Below are 22,069 nucleotides of genomic sequence, written 5' to 3'. Positions count from 1 at the left end.
ATCTATTGAGTACCTACTATGTGTTTTAGCTGGACATGGAAAGATGAACTTAGACACTGTCCCTGCACTATGGGAGCTTACACTGTGTGAAGAATGACTTACAAACGATGATGCAACAAACAAGAAATGCAGTGAGAGAGATGTGAAAACTGTGTTATGGAAACTTTTGGTGATGGAGACTTAACTTCTTGTCTCTGAAGATCTGAAGTCCTGGTGATTAAGGAAAGCTCCCTGGAGTTTATAAACCAAACATTGTGTAAGTGATGGTGGTGTGATTAGAATTTTTATCTACAGCTGGTTAGAGAGGTATGTAACTCACCCAGTATCATAAAAGGACAGACTCAGACCTATGGCGGACAGGCAGGGACCAAAGGCCAATGGAAGGTCTAGTGAGCTGACATCAGGAAAGGCCCTGCTCACTAAAGTTAGGTGCATGCACTGGGAGAATAAACACACCTGCATTTGTTGACCTCTGTACAATAGAGTTGAAGCTCAGGACAAGATAATATCCAAAGAGTAGATAGTATTTCAGGAAGTATTAACACTAGGAATTCTAATTTAGCCCATAAAGCACAGAGACTGTGGGCAATAAAATAAATATTAGGTTGTGGTTCTGGGATACAAGTGCATTCACAGCCAGACTCTAGCCAGTGACTGAGAGAATGAAATATGGAATCCATCCCCTGGAAAGGTCTGAAAAACCTGGATATGGATAGATGGATATCACGGCCCTGGATAAGCAAGCTGTGGTTTAGCTAAGCCTTAGAGGGTCAGTAGGGTAGATGACATAGGACCTATAGGCTGTGGAATAGGGAGCAGGTTGAAGCCCATTGCTAAGTACTGGGTCTAGACTGTGAGATATGGTCTAGACTGCTCACACTCCTCATCTGGTTCTGTAAGGTGATGCTCATGGTGCAGCTAATCCCAGCTCTGGCTGGTAGTATGGATTGATCTACTAATTTGTTGACTTATATCTCCATCCCATTCTCAGTAAGACTTAAGGGGACAGACAGCATGACTTATCCCCCATAAGACACTCAGATACCGGTGCTTAACCAGAATTGCTATTTGAGTTTAGAATGCACCTCCAGCTAGTTGGACGGCCAGTGTTAATATCTAGGAACAATTTGTTTGGGTGCCTTATGCATGATAGAGAAGTAGGTGATGGGAAATTGAAAGCATTTGTCAAGTGCTTGGGCATATAAAGTCAATCACTTGTAGGAGGCAATGAAGGAATCTCTCTTGAGAAATCACATGGTTAAGAAGGTGATTTTGGATCTGAATTCTTGGAGGCCTCAGTTAAGACTACCAGGGACCAAATCAGCAGGTACCTCAACTGGTTTCTGCTTTTCGTAAGCACGCTACCACTTGCCAGCGCAGTGCATGGCACAACTGTGGTGGGACCAGTCTCTCCTTCTATGGCGGGCACACCTCCTCCTGTACCTCAAGGACACAGACGGTCAGAGTTTGGGTAAGCTGCTCACGAGCTGTGGCCTTCACAGTGTCATGCACGTACAAGCATATTTTTATGCACCAGAACTGCACACTCACTCTTGGAATACTCATGCTGAGCTCCTGTGATCATCAATATAGGCTCGAACTATTCTTTCAGTGAGCCCACAAGTAGCAGCCACTATAGTGGGTATTTTGGCCATATTACTTCCAATTTTTGTAAGTATCCCACAATATAGGTAGAGTTATTAGCTATAGTTTATAAGTAAACTGAGGCTTATAGAAGTTAAACCAATTACCCCTAGACCAGAACTAGAAGGGGGCTAAGGTTCTGTTCAAATCTACTTCTGTTTGATGCCAAACACGGTACTTTTCCCACCACACCCCATGTCTACATACTTTTGTCACAGGAACTGACACATTGGGCAGTTCCTGTTGTGTACCAAGTTTCCTTTTAATGCATTTACAGACATCCTTCATTTTCTGGATACCTGAAAAAAGAAAATAAATAAATAAATAAATAAATAATAGCTTAGAAAGAAAAAAGACCCTGTTCAAGTAGAATATAACAACCCTCTGTGTATTACGTATATAATATATACATAAGTACCAATTGTATGTACACATATTCCATATCTATTCACTGTCAAAATTATAAAACTTAAAAATCACTGGGTAAGAAAGAGTTGAAGTCCCAGTCACATTCTTTGACTCTCTGAAAGCAAAGCAAATGCAATTTTTTGCCAGAATAGTCTCAGATGTGAATCTCCAGGGCTAGGAATCCTGTCCTACCTTATTCCTTAAATACCATTAGGCAGACTGTAGAGCTGCTTATGTGGAAATGCAGCCCTGGTCTCTTGAACCACTTGCTTTGAAAAGAATTCTAAAACCCAGAGCAAACTCACATATAAAAACCCAGTGTATCTTTCACTTTTCAAAAATTCATTATTGTATGCCTGGGAGAATATTACTCTTTGTTTTTTTTTTTTTTTTTGAAATGTTCTCTTTTTGATGAAAATGTTCAAAGCCAGGACAGAGTGTTCTTACTTGAGATAATTTGGGAAAATAGCTTAGAGGGTGGGCATTGAGAAGGGGCTTGGAAAACTGCAGAAAAAGAAAAAAAACACAAAAATGCAATTTTAGTATAATTTTCTTGGCTTTTGAACATCTCTTTGTTGTGTGGTCAAGGCAGCTTTATGGGTTCTTTACAAGAACTAAGGGGAAAGTCTGAATTAATGTTTCCTTGGGAAAAGCCAGAGCTGAGTGTGGGTGATATCTGTTATCACTCATGGACCCAGGGTGGACAGAATACTCCATTACATGCCAGAAGCGGCGAGGGATTTAACAGTTTCTAGTGTCAGAGGTGAAAACCTTCAATTTAAGGGAGACTTTTTTGCTGTCAGATTTGCTACAGGGAATTTGTGATGCTTTTGATATGTATATTTCAAAGTATGTAAGACCCAGAAATGGAAAAGCCCCCATTGGGAAAATCTCTCTGCTCATAATCCACCCAGCAGAGCTAGTAACCTGCATTGAATTCCTCTCCCCTCCACTCTCCCTCTCACACTCACCTCCCACGTACATCAAATACACTTATTTGGAACATACAGAAAACGTGTGTTCCAAATATATTGAAGGTCTGTTCTTCCGGTAGGACTTGGCTGGGTAGGCTTCTGTGCCCTCTCCATTATTCTGTGAAAGCTCCCGCCCACCCCTCTCTTATTTCTATCTTGTACACAATAAATGAGACTTGGTATCCAGCTTTTCAGAAGAGATAGACTATAGCCATTTCAAAGCAGAGATACACCCAGTACTTCCAGAGCCACAGAGGAGAGGAACTGTCCCCGCCCCCCACCCCCACCCACTGCCCCCTAGGAAACAAACAGATTTAAGCGTGCATGTGACTAAAATTTTCGTTGTTCTTTTTGTGGCTGGGAGATGTCACATGGTTTACATGTGGCCATACCCCTTTTTCATACTGCAAATCCACATCTTTCATGCCTGCCTCTGAACGTCTCCATGGAAAAGGTAATATGGTTGAAAATATTAGGATGGCAATAATTTTTCACATTGAAGATGAGTTTCTTCATCTTATGAAATGCTGTGAATTTGCTCTCTCTGAAGGTGAGACCATAGAAATACAGAGGAAATAAAAGAGATACCATAAAGCCTGGTGAATTTTTAATAGTCTCCTAAATCCTTCTGAATAGAGAACAAAGTTACTTTTCATCCTCAAGAAAAGCAACGATAGTCTTTCCAGGCTGAAAATGTCATGGTCGAAATCACTCTTGGCCAGAGGCTTTTGCAAAACTTACAGAACCAAAACCAAATATAATAACAATAAAAAAAAAAACCCTCTAGAGTAAGTTGTAAAGTACACTTCAGAACACAGACTGAGTTTCTGAGCATGGAAACAAACAATATTGCATAGTTGACTGCAATTTGTAGAATCATCAGATTAAATGTTATCATAGCAATTGACTGCTAAATCTAAAACATCTTACTCAGATTTTTGAAACAACCAGTGCAAAAAAGGAAAACTCTATATATCACGAATCTGTCTGTGTCAGGCTTTAACAAGACATTCCTCAAATTGTTCTCAAATATATGTGGTTCAGAATAACACAAGAAACTTGGCTTTCTAGACATGGCTCTAGAAATGCTATAAAAAAAAAATACCAAGAGGGCGTCTCTTTGATCTAAGGACTCTATAATTAGAGGTTCTTGAACTGCAAAGATTTTTAGTAACTGTTGTCAAACATTGCATCAGGCAGAGTTTAATTGGAGAAAGCCTTAAGGGCATATCTAGGTTTATAAAAGTTGGAAGTGAGCCAACAAACTGATCTAAAATGGCTACTTCATCCTCTGGTTCCTGGGTCTCCAATGTCATGAATTGGTTACTACACACTGGGCTTCTCTTTTCTGTGGGACATGGGCCACTGCAGAGGCATCTTTTGTCTGAGAAGCATAGCCTGAGATGGAGTCACTCACGTAGAGAGAACACTTTGTGACAAGAATTAAGTACTGATTTTATTGACATACTTATTTAGGGCCGGGTATCTTCCTGAGAAAGGGGACAGAGAAGCTGATTGCTAATATCCTAGCACAAGAACCAGCTGAAGCCATAGCTAATAGCCATACTTTCTTTCTCTGCTGTCTGTTGGACTCCATGTTCTTTGGACAAGGACTTTTTCAGTGCCTAAAATGTGCCTTGCACTAGGCATTGGCATGCAGGGGTGAAAATGAGAGACAGCTAGCTCTGGCCTTTTGGAGCTCATCTGTACTTGGGGGAGGATGGGCATCAAGCAAATAGTCTGAAAAGTATCTTATTGTGTTCATGTTAAGTGTTATGAAGGAGTATAGGGCACAGTGAGTGTATGACTTGGGTATTAATCTACATGGGGATCAAGAGGTTTCCCTTAGGAATTTATGTTTATATTGAGATCTGATAAATGAGTCAAAGTTAGATAAAGAGCAGATTAAGGTTCAACTCAGCAAACATAAAATGTGTCTGTCACATGACAGACAAGGAAACTCCTATCCTAAGAGACCTTTCCCCCCATGTCACTTCTTTGCCTTTATTGTCTAGGAGGCTTCTTCTATTTCCTCCATTCTAGTCACCACATTGGTCACCTGGCGTGTGTGTATGTGTGTGTGTGTGTGTGTGTGTGTGTGTGTGTGTGTCTGTGTGTGTAAGACTTTATTTTTTTTTAGAGCAATTTAAAATTCCCAGTATAGGGGCGCCTGGGTGGCGCAGTCGGTTAAGCGTCCGACTTCAGCCAGGTCACGATCTCGCGGTCCGTGAGTTCAAGCCCCGCGTCAGGCTCTGGGCTGATGGCTCGGAGCCTGGAGCCTGTTTCCAATTCTGTGTCTCCCTCTCTCTCTGCCCCTCCCCCATTCATGCTCTGTCTCTCTCTGTCCCAAAAATAAATAAAAACGTTGAAAAAAAAATTTAAAATTCCCAGTATAATTGCAGGGAAACTAGAGAGATTTCCTATCTCTCTTCCACATGGGAGCCTTTTAAAATGGGATAGAACCTCATCTTTTTGGGGTTGGTTATTTGTGTCCAACCACTTAGAAACAGAAGACCATGGGGGAAAGGAAGGGGAAAAAATAGTTTCAAACTGAGAGGGAGGCAAACCATAAGAGACTCTTAAATGCAGAGAACAAACTGAAGGTTGATGGGGGGTGGGGAGAGGGGAAAATAGGTGATCAGCATTGAGGAGGGCACTTGGGATGAACACTGGGTATTGTATGTAAGTGATGAATCATGGGAATCTCCCCCCAAAACCAAGAGCACACTGTATACACTGTATGTTAGCTAACTTGACAATAACTTATATTTTAAAAAAAAGAAAGAGGGGCGCCTGGGTGGCGCAGTCGGTTGAGCGTCCGACTTCAGCCAGGTCACGATCTCGCAGTCCGGGAGTTCGAGCCCCGCGTCAGGCTCTGGGCTGATGGCTCAGAGCCTGGAGCCTGTTTCCGATTCTGTGTCTCCCTCTCTCTCTGCCCCTCCCCCGTTCATGCTCTGTCTCTCTCTGTCCCAAAAATAAATAAACGTTGAAAAAAAAAAAAAAAAGAAAGAAACAGAGGTTAGGTTAAATAATCAGGATTATATGGGGCTCCAACAGCACAGTGATTCTAGAATTTTAATTCTGTGATTATATGGTTTTCTTTTCTTACCAAATGGACTGAAAATAGGGCAGGAGCTGGATTTAAAAGCCTGGAAAGGTTGTTTTGCTTGAGCAGTAACACAAGTTCCTCTTCAAGTGTCACGGTCTGGTCTTGCTCATGCAGAATGCCCAGCAGTGCTCACTTCACTGAAGTGCTTGTGGCTGGCAAATGGAACCAAGGCAATTTGCTCCTAGATTAGGCAAGGGTGAGTGAGAGCAGGGAGTGCCTGGGTTCAGAGCTGGCATACAAAGTGCAGAAGAAATACAGCTCAGCAGAAAAAGTGACTTGGGGTTGGATGCAGGACACGTATAGAGAAATCACCTAAAACTTTGCTCTTGGCAAGAACACACATGCTCAGTGGGTGAGCCCATAGTGTTTGAGGGGTGCTGAGTTTGATCCCCCATGGGCCTCTTGCCTTGGCTCCCTTCCTGTACCCTTGGTCAAGCTGAATATCTTGCAAATGCTTACTTTTGGTCATCAGAGGATGTTGTGAAATGGGTCAGCACGACTCAAAGTTCATACTTCTTCAACCTGAATGCATGATACCCTCGCACATGATGAGCATCTTTTTGTGGGAATGAATTATATTATATTAAAAGGGTCTGCTGTCAGTTACATTTCAGACAAAGATATCAAAAAAATCATTTCCCCCCCTGTGTTAAATCTCAAGTACAATGAACTGAATAAGAGAAAGACATGTCTTTGAGGAAGTTAGTCCTACCTGAAAATTATAAGCCAAAAAAAGAACTTGAACAGAAAAATCAATGCATTGATATGTCTGAGGCTGATTATACCAGTGCCTGATAGGTTTAGATAAAATGGAATTTACCTAGACAGCAAACTCTGTAGAACATGTGGAACGTATAATGCTTAGAATAAAAAGACACATTTTTAACTGACTCGGCTATAACGTTGAAAGTGAGAACTAGTATCAGATATCATAACACCAGATTTCAGAAATTGCCGGGTGGGGTTGTGACCATCCCAACGGAAGAATCAAAGGTACCCATAGTTTTCTAATTTTCTTAATTCAAAACTGTGGGAAGTAGACTTTGGATTTTCAGACACATGTTCCTAATCACCACTCCCTGTGATAGAAAAAGAACAAGAGTGTTAAAGTCACCTTAGGAGAGACCAAATAGTTTAAAGACCTCCAATGGGTTTTCAGAGTTCTATATATCTGGGAGCTGCTGCTTCCCCATGTGGGTGCCTACCAGGGCTAGGCCAGTGCACCTATTCTTGATTCATTAGGCAAACGAAAAAGTAATGTTAGCAACCTGCCTCTTGGCTTCTGTGCCTTCATGGCCAGCCACATGAAGACGCACTGATGAGCCACATGTAAAACCCACTATAGCTTCCCTAGTGTCAGCTGGGTTTGCTTGGTGAACCTGAATCCATGAAGGCAAATATGGAGAGAAAGGTCCCCAAATCCACTTAGCTCTGTAGTCAGAAGACAGGTAGGGGTTATTAGGGCTGCTTCAATAGCAGAGGGACTGTGTATCACAGAAATGGGACACCCGTGAGGGAATCCCTTCAGGTCTAGAGCTAGGGGTCACATTAATTCACAAAATCTCTCCACCTCTTCTGCCTGGGACTGAGTTAAGCTGGCGTCACTGTAGGAGTGTCATGATAAGGGCTGCTTCAAGTTCCCAATTTTACTCTCTCAGAGAGCTTCTCCCACTTACCCACACATAGCTCATTTGTTTGGAGGAAGAATGAGAAGGAATCTGTCCTTTGATGTCAGGAAGAAAGAGATAAGAGAGAGGAAGGTTGAGAAAGGAAGAGAGAGATGAGAATGGACAAGGCAGATAATAGGAATTTAGGAATTGCTACAATTGATTGAGTGCCTTCTCTTTGCCAGGCACTGTGCTGGACTGTTGGTTTCCATTATTAGGTGAAATCCTTACAAAGGCCTTGTGAGGTCAATGCTACCATCTTGTTTTGTTGACGAGTAAATCCAGGCCTGGGGCAGTGAAAGAACTGGCCCACACAAGGGTAAAAACTCAAGTTGCTGAACACTACAACACCCTCAACCATACCCCCCAACACGGGATCTTGAAAACACTTGAGAGCAGCCCCCATACAGGTCATTGAATGTAAGAGAGTGAAAGCAACAACTCTCAGAGCAAATTTGAGCTTATGCCTTGAAAAGAGATCTAAGTATTTCTTTTGCCCCGGCAGCCTGTGGACAAAAATCTACCTTCCTGTGATAACAAATGAGCTGTTCAGGGAGACAGAAAAGCCTGGAGTTTAAGGATTTGGGAGAGGAGACTGCCTGAGAAGAAAGGACAATCCCGGGGGGAGGGAAGGTTGGAGACCATAGGGGTGTCAGGTCATTGACCCTGAAAAGCGTGTTTAAACTGAATGATCATTCTGCTAGATGGCAATATTTAAACAGGAAACATAAAAGCAATGAGAAGGTTTAGCCTGCTTTCATTTAAAAATACATTTTGTGTTTTAAAATTATATCTTGCCCACGTCTAACCTCTGGCAGTCCCCAACCCAGAAATCTCACCCCGAACTGATAAACCACCTGCCATGTACAGGGTCGCAAGTTCTGTTCTGCCCCCAGCCAAAATTCTGCTCAGAACCTCATCCCCCATTTATAGCTCATCATCACTGAATTCTCTCCCTTTTATAGATGAAGGAATCAGGTCACAGACACAATCCTTAATAATATACATAAAAAGAGAATACCATTTTTTTTTATTTCCAACCACATGACCCAGTTTGGGCGACTAATTCTGGAGGTAGTCTGCGTGTGAATAAGCAAAGTGGAGGCTCAGCATGGTAAACTTGTCAGTGTAGCTCATGGTGTGTTAGAGAGAGCTTTTCTAGGGTCATCACTCTGGAGGGATCAAGAGGTGAGCAAATTGGCTTTCTGTGTCTGGCATGTCTTGGGCTTTAAGCAGGAAGATTACACTTTTTAGAAACAATTAGATCCCTCCTTGCTGCAAATAAACTTTGAGAGCTCTCCTGGGAAAATGGGTCTTAGCCCTTAATGAGAAGAAGAGACGTTAATTGGATACGTCAGCAGAGTTTCATGTTTTAGCTGTGGGCTTAGTTATAGTTATGCTCAGTTCTATGCTATTAACATCCAAGTCAAACTCCTGGGTGGGGTAATTGTACTTTTCCCTGCCCCTGAAGACTGGGCCCCATAGGAGAAGGATGGATATATTTCCAAATTCCTTTCTAATGCTGCTTCCTCCCTAGACTCCTGCCATCATCCCTTCCCCTCATGGAGCAACTCTCCCTCTGTCTTCTCAGCCCTTTCCTTCACTAGTGGGATTTCTCAGGGTCCACACTTACCTCTATTATCTTCTCACTCTATACCCACTCCTGAGAAAATTTACTTCCAAGGCTTGTGGTCCATGGCTCTCATTCATCAGTTCCAGCTCAGCTCACTCTTTTCTTAGGAGAGCATGGCTAAAAGCAGGGGCCCTGCAATCAAACTGCCTGGTTTTGAAATGCAGTCCATCGACTTGCTGGCTGTGTAAATGGTATGAGAGACCTCTCTGTGGCACTCAATGTCCTCCTTGGTAAAATGGCAACACTAATCGTACTTTCCTTGTGGAATTATTTTGAGGACTGTATGAGTTAAATGTATGTAAAGCACTTAGAACAGTACTGAGTACAGATGTGCTCACAAATGCTCATGGGTATCGCTACCACTAATACTGTTACAGTTCAACACATCTGTGTAGATGTCCCTCATGTACCTTGAAACCAATATTAATTCAATGCAATTGTGTGTCAGGTAGTTTTGTGTGTGTGTGTGTGTATACACACACACACACACACACACACACACACACACACACAGTGTCAGTCCTTTCACAACTGCTCGGCAATGTAGTGTTCTGGTGTTCTATTGTTTCATTAACAATATGATGCCCAAATAGAGGCATCAAACAGCAACCATTTTATTATGTGCATGAACTCTTAACTGGGAGTTCCAACTGGCATAACATGGGTCGGTGTTTTTCACAAAGCCTGAGGCGTCAGCTAGGCATGACTTCAATAGCTGGGAACTGAAATCAGCTAAATGTTTCTTCACCCACATGTCTGGCACCTGACCTAGGACGACATAAAACCCAAGTTCAGCTGAGACGTGACTGAGGCACCCATACATAGCTCCTGATGTGATGTGTGCTTCTCAGAACATGGCAGCTAAGGTTCCGAGAGGTAGTGTCCCAAAAGGAGGAACAACTATTCCAAGAGCACCAGACAGAAGCTGCAAGACATTTTATGACTTAGCTTCAGGGATCACAAAGCACTGATTCTGCCATACTCCACTGGAGGAAGTAGTCATAGGCTTCCTACTCAGTCATAGGCTTCCTACTCAGATTCAAGAGTAGGGACATAGACCCCACCTTTTCTTGTCAAAGAATTTGTAATCCTTTAAAAAAGCTGCCAAAGGCAGGACCCATCACTACTTTAATAAAGAAATAGGCACTTAGGGAAATCAAGTAACTTGAAATATGACATATCTAGTAGGAGAGAGAGTCCAGATTTTAACCCAAGATTTTATGTCAGGTATGGATTTATTTTTACTTATCCTCCTGGGAACCTTATATAACTTGAATATAAGAACTAATGTCTCTGGAAAATTCTCAGCTGTTTTCCTTTTAAAGATTGTTTAACTGCCAATTCTATTCTCTTTTTAAGAATTTCACTAATTCTCTCTTTGACTAGATGGATCTTTTTCATATATATCTGCTTATTTTTTACTCTGCTTATTTTTATTTTACAATTTCTTGGTTTTTTAAAATGAATTTTATTTTTTGACCTCTTGCAGGATTCTAAGCTCAATTGAGGAACATGTCAGCATCATATCTAGAGAGTAAGAGAGCCCTTGTCAAAATGCATCCCTTCATTTTCCTTATTGCCATCCCCCACCAAACAGATTTAGCCAGTTAAAGATGGTACCCTGACATGTTTACTTTAGAAATGCTTCTGAGCTAGTAATTCTGACTGCCTGTTTACCTCTCCCACCCTATTCCTGCTATCTCTGTCCCCCAATGGTCACACTCTACCCCCAGGTTGGGAATAATTATTTTAAAATACAGATCTAAAAGTACATGGAGAGGAACCAACATGGCAATATAAGAGGCCCCCGAACCTCCCTCCTCCCATGGAGGCACTGAATGTGTAACTACACAAGGAGCAATGCCCTTGGAGATAAATCCAGAAACAAGTTGAGTAACTCCTACACATTGGGTGAATGAGGAAATGACCACACTGAAATGAGTAGGAAGGCTGAGACACACCTTCACTATATACCCCACCCCTGATACAGTATCATTCAGTTGGGAGGGAACCTCCAATTCCCAACTTCTTGAGGAGCAAAGTGTTTGGATCACACATATAGCACCCCAACTTTTAAGGCTCTCTCTGAGGGATGGGGACCCCAAACAGTTAGCTCTGAAAGCCAACAGGGCTTTTGTTCACAAGTATTACAAAACTACAGCAAAGAAGTGATTTCCCCTCACCACCAGTTTTATTAAGATACAATTGACATAGAACATCATATTATTTTTAGATGTACAACAAGATGATTTGATATATGTATATATTATTAAATGATTACCACAATAAGGTTAGTTAACATCTACCACCTCACATACATTTAAATTTTCTTATAATGATAACTGTGTTTTGTTTTGTTTTAAGTTCATTTACTTATTTGAGAGAGAGAGAGAGAGAGAGAGAGAGAGAGAGAGAGAGGAAGAGATCATGAGTGGGGTAGGGGCAGAGAGAGAGGGAGAGAGAATCTCAAGCAGGCCTCATGTTCTCAGCATGGAGCCCAATACAACTTTAGTCACCATGCTGTACATTACATTCCCAGGCTTATTTATCTTACAACTGGAAATTTATACATTTTGACCACTTTCACCCATTTTGCCTGCCTTCACTTTTCCTACCTTCATTTTCCCCACCCCAACCCCAGCTCTAGCAACCACAAAGCTGTTTTCTGTATCTGTGAATTTGGGTGTCTCTAGGTTCTACATGTAAGTGAGATCATCTGGTATTTGTCTTTCTCTGTCTGACTTATTTCACTTAGCATAATATTCTTAAGGTCCATCCATGTTGTTGCAAATGGCAGGATTTCCTTCTTTTATGCCTGATATATATGTATGTGTGTGTATATACACACACATATCAGATAATATAGCAGATAATTATGTCAGATATATATCACACATATATGAGATATAGTATATTATAATTATATATTTTTATATCAATATTTATATATAAAATTTCTGCATCCATTCATCTTCATCAATGTCTTCACTATTGTAAATAATGCTGTAGTGAACATGGAGGAACAGATTTCTTTTTCCGAGGTAGTAATTTTGTTTCCTTCAAATATATACCCAGAAAGAGAATTGCTTAATCATATGGTAGTTCTATTTTTAATTTCTTGATGAACCTCCCCATGTTTTCCAGAGTGGCTGCACCAATTTGCAGTCCTGTCAACAATACATAAGAGTTCTGTTTTCTCCACATCCTTGCCAACAGTTGTTATCTCTTATCTTGTTCATAAGCAGACACCCTGACAGGTATGAAGTAATAGCTCATTGTGATTTGATTTATATTTCTCTGGTGATTAGTGCCCCTTTTCACATACCCGTTGGCCAGTTGTTATGTCTTCTTTGGAAACATGTCTATTCACTTCCTCTGCCCATTTTTTTAAATGAGATTCTTTGTGTTTTTTGCCATTGAGTTGTATGGGTTCTTTGTATATTTTGCCTATGAACCTCTGTTATAGACATGATTTACATGAAAGAAGCAGTTTTTAATGTGTGCAAGCTCTCACTGTGGTTCTCCTTCTTGGGTCCAATGCAGAGACAGCAGGCAAAAATGTCCATCTCTTAGTCTTCCCTAGGGAGGATTTTGACTTCATATGTTACAAGCTACTGCTTGAGTGTCTGGTCTCTAATTAGCATGCATTTAGCACTGTGATCCTCCCCAAAGCACCAAAGAGCTGATGGACACTTCCCCACCTTATCTCTCCAATAGTAACACCAAGTTGTCAGTATCCCTTTGGAAGGAGAATGTCACAGGTACTTTCCTGGAAGGAGAATGACCACGCATCTAGTGCCCAAACCTTTATGTCTACCACCTGAGGGATGGGTCCCTAAATCACCTAGCTCTGATAGCCAACAGGGCTTGTATTCTTGAATCTCACGGGTCTGCAGAAAACAAAGAAGCAGTTTTTAAACAGGTGTAGGAGCAACTCCCATAGCAATACACCTGGCCTTAGCACAGAGGGACAGAAAAAAATCACCGGTATCCCGGTTTCTCCCTGGAAGGGGTTCAACTGCATATTTTTTTGAGCAGTTGCCTAAAGGTCCAGCTTCTAAACAACCTATATCTAGATGATGACCGTGATCCTCATCTTTGAGACACTGATGGGTCTTATTACACCCTCAACTACTGGGAAACACTAAGAACAAAGACAGTGGAATGTACAATCACAAAGGTTTGAGAGGCAACCAGAAGCTCATGTTAGGCAGATTGATGAGGATCAACTCCTACATGAGACCAGTCTATTAAGACTGAGAAAGGTGACTGTTTTATACACAGAAACCAACACATGGAGTCAAGGAAAATGAATAAATGGCAATATGTTTTTAAAAAGAGCAAGATAGGCACACCTGGGTGGCTCAGTTGGTTAAGCATCCGATTTTAGCTCAGGTCATGATCTCACGGTTTGTGAGTTTGAGTCCCATGTTGGGCTCTGCACTGTTAGTGCATAGAATTCTATCCCTCTCTCTCTCTCTCTCTTTCTGCCCCTCCCCTGCTCTCTCTCTCTCTCTCTCAAAATAAATAAACCTAAAATTGTTTTTAAAAAGAATAAGATAAATCTCCAGAAACAGATCTTAATGAAATGGAGATAAGTGGTTTATCTGATAGCAAGTTTAAAATAACAGTCATAAAGATGCTCAGCAAGGTCAGGAGAGCAATAAATGTGCAAAGTAAGAATTTCAGCAAAGAGAAAGTACTAAAAAGTCCTAACAGATATGGAACTAAAGAAAAATAACTGGACCGAAAAATTCAGTAGAGAAGTTCAGGAGTAAACTAGATCAAGCAGAAGAAAGGATCAATGAACTCAAAGTCAGGGCAGTGGAATTCATTCAATCAGAGAAACCAAAAGAAAACAGAATGAAGAAGAGTGAAGACAGCTTGAAGGTCTTATGGAACAACATCAAACAGAATAATATACACATTATAGGAGTCCCAGAAGGAGAAGAGAAAGAGAAAGGAGATATTTATTCTTTGAAAAAGGAGTTTTTCAAAGAATAAAATAAAATAAATATAAAATAAAAATATATAAACAAAAAATAAAATAAAAACTTCTCTAATATAAAGAATGAAACAGACATCCAGATTAAGAAGCCCAAAGAGTACCTAAAAAGATGAATCTAAAGAGACTCACACTGAAACAGATTATAACTAAATTGTCAAAAGTGGAAGACAATGAGAAAATCTTAAAAGCATCAAGATTATTATTATTTAAACAGCATTTTATTATGTATAAGGGGAACCTCCATTAGAATATCAGCAGTTTTTTCAGCAGAAATTTTACAGGCCAAAAGGGAGAGGGATGACATATTCAAAGTTCAGAAAGAAAGAAAACTGCCTGGAAAAGTCATCCTTCAGAATTGAAGAAGAGATAAAGACTTTTCCAAAGAAAAGCTGAAAGAGGTCATCAGCACTGGACCATCCTTATGAGAAACTGTTAAAGGGAATTCCTCAAGTTGAAATGAAAGGGGACTAATTAGTAATGTGAAAACATGAAAATACACAGAACACTGGTGAAGGTAAATATATATGTTAGGTTACCAAACAAATCTTAATAAACTTAAGAAGGCTAAAATCATACCATATATCTTTTCCAACCATAGTCATGTAAAACTATTATAAGAAGAATCAACTATTCTTGTAATCTTGAACTATTACAAGAAATCAGTTACAAGAAGAAAACTGGAAAATACACAGATACACTCTCGAACAACCAATCAGTCAAGGAATAATTCCAAAGAGAAAAAAAAAAATCTTGAGAGAAATGAAAATGCAAACACAACATACAAAGACTTAGGGATGTGGCAAAAGCAGTTCTAAGAGGGAAATTTATACTGATAAATGCCTACCTACATTAAGAAAAAAGAAAGATCTCAAACAACCTAACTACCTCAAGGTACTAGAAAAAGAACACACTAAGCTCAAAGTTAGCAGAAGGAAGGAAATGAAGATCAGAGCATATATAAATTAAATAGATACCCCCCCAAAAAACAATAGAAAATATCAGTAAAACTCAGAGCTGATTTTTGAAAAGATAAAAATGACAAATCTTTAAGCTAGATGAACTATTGTGACTTAAAACTAACATTTGCTAAATAGAGCCCTTGGATGCTGGATGCTGAACCTGGGTCAACAAAAGACCACAAAGGAGTTCAAATAGAGAAGTTCCTTGCTCAGAGCTTCTGAAGGAAGTACAGGGCATGCCTCTGGGGGTCCACAGGGAGGTCAAGGCAGTTGCATACAGAGGGAGTGGCACTACTTGGACACGTGCCTTAATGAGAGTCTGAGGGTGGGTGGAGTGCTTCGGGATTCTTGATATGAGGCCATATTGCCCAATACATACAAAACACAAGTGGGGTTTTGGCAAACTTTGTAGGGGATCTTATCTCAAGGATAATCACAAGATAATAAATGCATAATTTAAGGGGCATGATAGGGGAAGGGCTTGTGAGGTAGGGGAATTCTGTATCACAAAGGCCATTGGGGGAGTCATATCAGAACCCCCCCCTCTATTTGTGACTCTGTGAACTGTTATCTGGGGCAAAACAAACAGCCCCAGCTTCACTTTTAAGAGGCTAATGTCAGTTTAAGACCGCTGCAGTCCACCTGGCCAAAACAACAACAACAACAACAACAACAACAACAACATGCCAGTGCAGCAATACCATGGTGTAGCTTATCTAAACTTTTAACGCTAACTTAGAAAAAGGAAGACTTAGAAACATAAAATCAGAAATGAAAGAGGAAACATTGATAACACAGAAGTACTAAGTATTATAAGAAACTACTATGAACAATTATATACTCTTTATAACAAATTAGATAACCTATAAGAAATGAATAGATTCCTGGAAACATACAACTTACCAAGACTGAATCATGAAGAAATAGAAAATCTGAACAGTCCAATAATTAATAAGAGATTGAATTAGTAATCAAAAACTTCTCAACAAAGAAAAGTCCAGGACGAGATGTCTTCAATGGTGAATTTCGCCAAACATTTAAAGGGTTAATACAAATCCTTCTCAAACTCATCTAAAAATTAGGAGAGGAAGTAATACTTCCAAACTCATTTTACAAGGCTAGCATTATCTCATCCCAAAGCTGGTCACAGACACTACATGAAAAGAAAATTAGGGACCAATATCTTTGATGAATATAGAAGCAAAACTCCTCCACCAAATATTAGCAAACTAAACTCAACAGTATGTGAAAAGGATCATACACCATGATCAAATGGGATTTATCCCTGGGATGCAAGGATGTTACAACACATGCAAAATAATAAATATCCTTCATTGACAAAATGAAGGATAAAAATAATATGATCATCTCAATAGATGCATAAAAGTTATTTGGAAAAATTCAACATCTTTTTTGTAATAAAAACTCTCGATTAACTGGGTACAGATGGAACATACTTCAACACAATTAAGTCTGTGTATGACAAGCCCACAGCTTAACATCATACTCTGCAGTGGAAAGCTGCAAGGTTTTCTTCAAAGATCAGGAGCAAGACAAAATGCCCACTCTAACCACTTTTATTCAACATATTACTGGAGGTCCTAGCCAGAGCAATCAGACAAGAAAAAATAAAAAAGTAAAAAGGCATCCAAATTGGAAAGTAAAAAGTAATGTTTACAAATGACATGATCTTATATATAGAAAATTCTAAACACTCTCCCAAAAACAAATAAAAACTGTTAGAACTAATAAACAAATTCAGTAAAGTTGCAGGATACAAAATCAATATGCAAAAATCAGTTACATTTCTATATTATAACAATGGACTATCAGAAAGAGAAATTAAGGGGCATCTGGGTGGCACAGTCAGGCCTCTGACTTTGGCTCAGGTCATGATCTTACAGTTCGGTTCATGAGTTTGAGCCCCACATTGGGCTCTCTGCTGTTAGAGCAGAGCCGGCTTGGGATCCTCTGTCCCCCTCTCTTTTTGCCCCTCCCCTACTTGTTTTCTCTCTCTCTCAAAAAACATTTAAAGAATAGAGAAATTAAGAAAACAATCCCATTTACAATAGCTTTAAAAAGAACAAAATACTGAGTTTAAAAAAAAAATGGGGCGCCTGGGTGGCTCAGTCAATTAAGCGTCCGACTTCAGCCCGGGGTCACGATCTCGCGGTCCATGAGTTCGAGCCCCGCGTCGGGCTCTGGGCTGATGGCTCAGAGTCTGGAGCCTGCTTCGGATTCTGTGTCTCCCTCTCTCTCTGCCCCTCCCCCGTTCATGCTCTGCCTCTCTCTGTCTCAAAAATAAATAAACGTTAAAAAAAATTTTAAGAACAAAATACTGAGGAATAAATTTAAACAGGGAGATGAAAGAGCTGGACACTAAAAACTATGAAACATTGGTGAAAGAAATTAAAGAAGACACAAATAAATGAAAAGATTGCTCATGCTTATGGATTGGAAAAATTAATATTGTCAAAATGTCCATAGTACCCAAAGCAATTTACAGATTTAGTACAATCTCTATCAAAATTTCAATGGCAGTTTTCACAGAAATAGAAAAAGTAATTCCAAAATTGTATAGAACCACAAAAGATCTCAAATAGCCAAAAGTGATCTTAAGAAAGAACAAAGGCATCACATTTCTTGATTAAACTACATGATAAAGCTAAAGTAAAACAGTATGGTGTTAGCATAAACACAGACACATAGATCAATGAAACAGATTGATAAACTCATATGTGTATGGTCAATTAATTTTAATAAAGGATCTATGGTACCTGGGTGGCTCAGTTGGTTGAGCATCTGACTTCAGCTCAGGTCATGATCTCACGGTTTGTGAGTTTGAGCCCCTTATCAGGCTGGCTGTTGTCAGCGTGGAGCCTACTTCAGATCCTCTGTCCCCTTCTCTCTCTGCCCCTCCCCTGCTTTCCTGCACTCTCTCTCACAAAAATAGTGAAAGAGATATTTTTTTAAAAAATTTAACAAAGGAACTAACTACATATAGTGGGGAAAGGAAAGTCTCTTCAGTAAATGGTGTTGGGAAAATGATATAGTTTTCCCCTGATATCCAAAAGTAGAGCATTCCTATGACCTTTCCATAAGCCAAATGGCGTAAATCAAAGAAGCAATTACCATTAATTTATATGAAAAAATTTTTTAAGTGTTTCCAGACCCCAAAAATACCTTTCTTAAGCTTTTCTGATACCTTAGGATACATCTTGCTAATGCATGCACAAAAGAAATCAAGATAAAACACAGATGCTCATAGACCAAATTCAAAGCTATGGCAGCTTGATGCTGAGATGCTGCGTGTAGTTCTAGGGAAGGAGCTTGGGGGTGCCACTTTTGCTGCTCGGGGGGGTGAGCTGCCTCTACAAATGGCTCACTGCAAAACAAACACTGAACACTATTTTTGTTTTTCACCTTTTTTTCATAAAGGCAAAAATCCTCTTTGGATTTTTTTTGGTTAGTGAAAACAAGTACTAATGTAGGTCTTTTTGTAAAAATGAAGTGGCATAATGTGAACTTTTGAAAAGCAGGAGACATCTGTATATCCATGCTAAAGAATAAAACTGGACACTTGTGTTACACTCTACACAATAAAACCACTCTACACAATGAAACCATAAACCTCCTAGAAGAAACCAGGGGGTAAACTCCTTAGCATCAGTCTTTGGCAATGAGTTATTGGATTTGACACCAAAAGCAAAAATAAACTAAACAAGTGGGACTTCATCAAACTAAAATGTTTCTATACGACAAAGGAAATCATAAACAAAATTAAAAAGTAACCTGTGGAAAGGGAGAGAATATTTGCAAACCATGAATCTGATAATGGGTTAGTATTCAAAATATACAAAGAGCACATAAAACTCAATAGCAAAAAAATAAATAAATAAAAAATGAAAATGAGCAAAGAACCTGAATAGACTTATTTCAGTGAAGACATACAAATAGCAAACAGATACATGAAGACATAATCAACATCACTAATCATCAGGGAAGTGCAAATAAAAATCACAGTGAGATATTACCTTACACCTGTTAGGTTGTCTATTATCAAAATAGGAAAGAGGAAACAAATTATCTGTCCTCAGATCATTCAGTGTAGGTAATATTATATGGATCAGGAGATTCACCCAGTTGGGCCCAGTAGGTTTGCAGAACCATGGAGATGATAAAAGAGATGTTTTAAGCTACTGTGTTTAGGGTGGTTTGCTATTGTAGTCATGAATGACAAATACCTATGTTGCTTTTCCTTTGTTCCTGTATTTCTTTGTATTCATCAATTTCTCAAATGGTCATATAATCTTGTGGTCAAAACAAATTTAATTCAGTTGAAATCTTGTTTATTTTTTTTATTCTTAAATTTTATTTTGAAATTTAGAGTGAAGGCTCTCTCCAGTTAGTACCAAAGCTGTATGTAAAAGAATGATTGCCATCCATTCTAATCCTTGGTCCCTCGAGCCCTCTGGGCAGTGTGTTGCTGCTGTCACTTATTACCTTGTAACTGCTCAGAGCTATGTGAATTACCTTCACTCCCTCTGTTGTATTTGTGAAAGCAACATGAGATTTGAAGGTGGCCAAATTATCTTAACTCTCAGCTGTATACTCACTATTTCCATAGATGGTTCCAAAACATTCCCATAGATGGTCATAGAAAACGTAAATGTTTAGAAAGTTTGGATTATGGCAAAAGGCAGTAACTACTGTAATAAGGAATATTATATTCAACAAATGCAAGCTAAAAATCTATAATAGGATGAAACTGAAAAAAAATTAACTATACATTGGAGAAAATATAATCCTCATGCAAAAATGTATATCTAAACCTAATCTTCTTCCAAAGATTTGCCTTACCGCTTTAATTTCACTGCATTTATAATGCACATTACTTCTCCTAGTTATTAGCTTTTTGTCTATTTACTAATGCATTCAACTCATACTTACTAAGTTCCTTACCTGTGCCAAACATGGACGATGCTAGTTCTAGAAATAAAAATGTGAGTGAGAGAGATTTATTAGTTTAATGAGGTAGACAGATAGGCATACAAGAAGTCAAATCAATTTAAGTACTAACCTAAGAGCAAAATAAAAGATACTCTGTAATAAAGGCAGACTGAGAGACTAAGGGAAATTCCCTGGGATGAAATGACTCAGATTGCAGCCAAGTCTTGAAAGATCAAAGGCTTTGTCTACCATCTCTGTCTTTGGTCCACAGTCTCCTTGCCAGGGTTCATCAGGCAGGGCAAATATTTATTGAGTATGTTTTCAGGGCTCTGGCCTTGGTCCCCGATGATTCAGCACTCTTCTCTCTTAACAAGGATGAGTCCCCACTCACGAAGGGGGATTCTTCGCCCAGTCAGAGCTCATCCAGTAGCTCAGGAAGGATTGTACTGGTCAGACCATGAGGACTGAGTATTCCTAACTTTACTTCTGTCTATCGACCTAGAAGAGAATTATTTGGTGAACTTCATTTTGCACACATCTCCAACTTACCACACCCCAACATCTCTCTTTTATTGAGCAAGTCAATAAACCTTTGCTTCCCTTACATAAGTCCCATTGGACCTTTTGCTTTTGCTTTCAGTATTTCAGTCTTAAGATAAGACTAGCAGCATTGGATCCGGTTGGTTTTTATATTGCTGGAACAATATTTTCTTCTCTCCCCTGTGTGGGTTCTCCTGCCTTTTTTTCACTCATCAGATTCTTAGAATGCTAATGATCTCATGGGTTCCACACCAGCCCTATCCAAAGAAAGTCAGTCATGTAAGGTCATCACCCGTGTGGTCACCACCATGAAGTAGGGGAGTGAGGATCTCCAGTGTCACCACAGAAGTACTGGGCAGCCTCTTCTTTAAGTCCTATCTTGACTGCTAAGTGGCTGAAAGTTTCTTTTAGAGACCAATTTGCCTGGGTTTTTTTATTTTCTAGCAGGATAAGACTCAAGATCATCTAGTCTGTAAGTCTCAAACTGGTAACCTACAGGGCAAATTTAACCAGCAGATAGATTTTTCTCGGCATTCATGGCATTCATTAAACATTTTGAGTATGTGTCTCCACATATAAAACTCGGGAGATTTCACATAAAAATCTGAACTTCTAGCTTCTTTTTAAAAATCAGAAGATTTGGAAATACCTGGGTGGTTCAGTCAGTTAAGCGTACGATTCTTGGTTTCAGCTCAGGTCATGAGCTCAGGGTTCGTGGGTTCGAGCCTTGCATCGGCAGCGTGAAGCCTGCTTGGGATTCTCTTCCTCTCCCTCTCTCTCTGCCCCTCCCCCACTTGCGCTGTCTCTGTCTCTTTCCAAGTAAATAAAATAAACTTTAAAATAAAAAAAATCATAAGATCACAATTCATCCCATAACCAATTAGGATCCATTATTGTAGAATAATAGCTACGTCTGAAGTACAGACCTGTGTCTTCCATCTCACCTTAGCCCACCCGCTGACCTGCACTTTGAGTCTTTGCATTTACTTTTCTATTCCTGAACTGGTGCAACTGCCTCATTGGACAAAAACAAACCTGAGATCCAGAGAGACCTCAAGATTTTCCTGAGCTTAGAGCTGATTGTATAACCAGAACCAGAACTTGAATATGGGTGTCTTTGCCCCACTTTCTACTTCAAGGTGCTGCCTTTCTCTCTTAGTTACACCCAGAGCCAACT

The sequence above is a fragment of the Prionailurus viverrinus genome, chromosome A1, assembly GCF_022837055.1.
Source record: "Prionailurus viverrinus isolate Anna chromosome A1, UM_Priviv_1.0, whole genome shotgun sequence".
Lineage (NCBI taxonomy): Eukaryota > Metazoa > Chordata > Mammalia > Carnivora > Felidae > Prionailurus > Prionailurus viverrinus.
This window is presented reverse-complemented; position numbering follows the sequence as displayed.